Source organism: Lycium barbarum, chromosome 2 (assembly GCF_019175385.1).
Source record: "Lycium barbarum isolate Lr01 chromosome 2, ASM1917538v2, whole genome shotgun sequence".
NCBI classification, from domain to species: Eukaryota; Viridiplantae; Streptophyta; class Magnoliopsida; order Solanales; family Solanaceae; genus Lycium; species Lycium barbarum.
In genome coordinates, this window is record NC_083338.1 from 19,828,781 (window position 1) to 19,832,795 (window position 4,015).

General features: G+C 34.1%; 1 non-coding gene across 1 annotated transcript; it reads right to left on the reverse strand.

The window, feature by feature from the left end:
* Positions 1-1,249: 1,249 nt before the first annotated feature.
* On the reverse strand, positions 1,250-1,335 carry LOC132629654 (small nucleolar RNA snR60/Z15/Z230/Z193/J17). Its single transcript, XR_009578414.1, has one exon. It is a non-coding gene; the product is annotated as a small nucleolar RNA snR60/Z15/Z230/Z193/J17 (small nucleolar RNA).
* Between the last annotated feature and the right edge of the window lie 2,680 nt (positions 1,336-4,015).

Sequence of the window (4,015 nt, forward strand, 5' to 3'; positions counted from 1 at the left end):
ATTTTTGTCCCTCAAATTACTGGTCTTTAATTCTTACCCTTCGCTTAGAATATCATGAGGTTGTGGGTTTGAATTCCGGCTCAGGCATAAAAATTTTTAAAAAAATCGCAAGGCAAGACTAATGGAAAAGTATGCCTTATGCGGCATAGGTTGTCTTAAGGCATAATTAAAGTTCGGCCGGATCCGGCAGAGGTTGCCTTATAAGGCAAACTTTTAGTTATGCCTTAAGGCAATCTCTGCTGGATACAACATAGGTTGTCTTAAGGCATAACTAAAGTTATGCCAGATCCAGCATATGTTGTCTTATAAGGTAAACTTTTAGTTATGCCCTAAGGTAACCTATGTCGGATCCGGTATAACTTTAGTTATGTTTTTGCCTTATAAACAACCTATGCTGGATCCGGCATAACTTTAGTTATGCCTTAAGGCAACCTATGCCGCATAAAGTAGAGTTTTCTCAAAGTCTTACCTTGCAAAATTATTTTTATGCCTGAGCGGAGGTTCGAACCCACAACCTCAATATTTTCGGCCTCCTTTTCAAGCGAAGGAAGAAACTTAAAGACCACAAATTTGAGGGGCAAAATTTAAAGACCACCCCAAAAGACGGGCAATCCGCGCAAAAAAATGAAAAAGATAGTAATCCCTCCGTCCCATATAACTTGTTTGCATGACTAAATATATGGCCCAAATTATTTGTCCAATTGAAATGTCCCATCGATATCTTGGTGTTTTAAAGTTTTAGTGACACATGGCAGCATCCTACAGTACTATTGAGAAATACTGGAGGAAAAAATACTGAGTGGATCCCATCCCTCCTGCCCTGTCCCGTTTAGTAATTTTTCAAAATTTTGCCTTACCCCGACTCGTTTAGACTTTTTTTTTAATTTGTTTCTCTATTTTTCAATTCTATTTAATTTATCTAACTATTTCAACTTTTTTATTGAGTTGTTCTTTATCGTTTTTGCCTCCACGTAAGTGATAAAAACTAAACAATTAAACTATATAACATAGGGGTGATAGATTGGGGTCTATTTGGTTGGATTATCTGTACCTGATTTATTTAGTTTTTCTAATCAAAATCAATTTTCTTATTCAAAAACAAAGTATTAGTGATATATCAGTATGATCATCAAGGTGAATTTAACACCATTACGATGAACAGTATAAAACGCCACTGTCCATTAACCATTTCAATATCAAAAATAAATTACCTAAAATAGATCACATTTTTAAATATTTTTTCAGAAAAATGAGTCATCAGATAGGAGCTAATGACTAATAGAATTATCACGAAGATTTCATTTAAACAATGCTTCTAATCATCATATGGCCCTAGTGATTTAGTATACCATCCACGCACTGGATGAGAAAAAAGAAGAGTAAGCAATGGGTAACAATCAAGCATGAGAAAATGGGTCAGTCTTTTTTACCCGACCCAAATATAACCTGAATCCTTGCCCTATCCTATTAAAAAATTTCACAAATTAAATTTTTCCCTACCCGGCCCCGCCCCACTTACTTGTTGCCCTACCCTATTATGCATTTTCCCTGCCCCCCTTCCCCAAGTGCCATCCCTAAATGTACTGGAGCATTTGGTACTGGAGGTGATCCAGTCCCTACACTAAAATCATTTACACAAATTCATCACATAAAAATTCTCCTACATTTAATGCGAGTTATTATGGTGAATCTTTCTTATGTGTATATATAAAGACAATTAATAGATGAGTAAAAAGTAAATATAAATGGGTAAAATATGGGATGACTTACAAATTCCAAAAAGATATAGTCGATTGATCCTCTAAATCCATGATTGCGTGTATGGCGACGATTTCCACCATGAGCAAGTGAGGTTTCCATTTTTGAGATACTTGTGCAAATTCACTTTGGAGATTTGAGAATGAGTAACTTGTGAAAAATGAACAATACATACAAAACGTAACATGTAATTATTGATTCAAGTAAAGAGTATTTTAGTCTTTTTATCTTGCATTGAATAATCCCTCAAGGATACATTGGTCAGTTTATCTTGACGGATTGTTCGATGGATGGTTCAAGAGTATATTGGTCCTTTTATCTTGACAGATTGTGATGGATAGTTCAAGGCTATACTGGTCCTTTGTCTTGATAGATTGTGATGGATAGTTCAAGGGTATATTGGTCTTTTTATTTGATGGATTGTTCGATGTGTCGAAATAAGTAAGTCAATTAAGTATTTAAAGAACACCAATTAATTTTCTTCCAAACCAGTAACTATCTATTTTCTCACCTCCTTTTTAACAACTTATTTTTCTAGCGTTACTCAACATATTTTCCTTTTTCGGACTTCTCATGCTAGATTTTATGCAAGTCAAAGTCATCAATAATTGATTGTTTGCGATGAATTTGATACGTATCTTTCAGATTTGCTTCGTCAAAGGAGAATTTCAATTGGTTTGAACTAAATCGATGTAATGTACATCTCGTCTCCAATCAAATATTTTACAGATTATTTGAGGTTATTCATTACATTTTTCAATAAAATGAATTCACTAATGTTCTTTTTATCTACACATAACACTTTTGTTGATGATCCTTTACTCTAACAACATTTGGGGTTCCTCAAATAATTCGATATCATAGAAGTGTCTCGGTAAACTTAAATACATGTAAATTACATAGCGTTACACATAAAATCATTTACAGACATTCATCACATAAAAATGCCCCTACATTTAATGCGAGTTAATGAGGTGAATCTTTCTTATGTTTACATATAAAAACAGATAATAGATGATTACAAAGTAAACATTATAGGGTAAAACATGAGATGACTTTACAAATACCAAGAAGATATAGTCAATTGATCCTCTAAGTCCATGATTGTGTGTGTAAGCGGGAGATTATGGCGATGAATTCCACCATGAGCAAGTGAGGATGTTCAATTTTCATTTTTGAGATACTTGTGCAAATTCACTTTGGATATTTGAGAATGAGTAACTTGTAAAAAAGCAACAATATATAAAAAAAACGTAACGGGTAGTTATTGATTCAAGTAAAAAATATTTTTGTCTTTTATCTTGCATTGAATAATCCGTCAAGGATACATTGGTCATTTTATCTCGACGGATTATTCGATGGATGGTTCAAGGGTATATTAGCCCTTTTATCTTGATGGATTGTGTTGGATAGTTCAAGGGTACATTGGTCCTTTTATATTGACGGATTGTTCGATGTGTTGAAATAACTAAGTCAATCAAGCATTTAAAGAACACTACTAGGTTTCGTTCAAACCATTAACTATATGTTTCCTTGCCTCCTTTTTAACAACTTATTTTTCTAGTTTTATTCAACGTATTTTCCTTGCTCGTGCTTCTCATGCTAGATTTTATGCAAGTTAATGTCATAAGTAATAAATTGTTTGTGATGAATTTGATATGTATCTTTCAGATTTGCTTTGTCAAAGGAGAATTTCAATTGATTTGACCTAAATCGATGTAAGTATATCTCTGTACATTTCGTCTCCAATCAATTATTTTACAAATTCTTTGAGGTTATTCATGATATCGAGTTTTCAATAAAATGAATTCATTAATATTCTTTTTATCTACACGTAACACTTTTATTGATGATCCTTTACTCCAACAACATTTAGGAATATTCCTTGAACAATTCGATATCATCGAAGTGTCTGGGTGAATTGATATATATACTCTTTTCCTACTTTCAGAATTTAGAATTCCTTAAACACTTTCTCTCTTTTCATTTTCTTGGAGAACATCTGACTCGACCTTCTTCTCCGACAAAGCAACGTCGGAGCTCCGGCGAACTAGGGCAACCAACGGCGACGCACAAACCACTGCTCGTCCCCTCTCCTCTACCTCTTTCTTTTTTCGTTTTCTCGAATCTCTGATGTTACCCATGTAAATTCTAGATCTGTTCGAAATCGGGTCACACACCACCACTGCTCTGCATTTCATCATTGTTTTTCCCTTTGCTCAGTGTTTTTGGCAGGAGTTTTCGCTGGTATTTCATC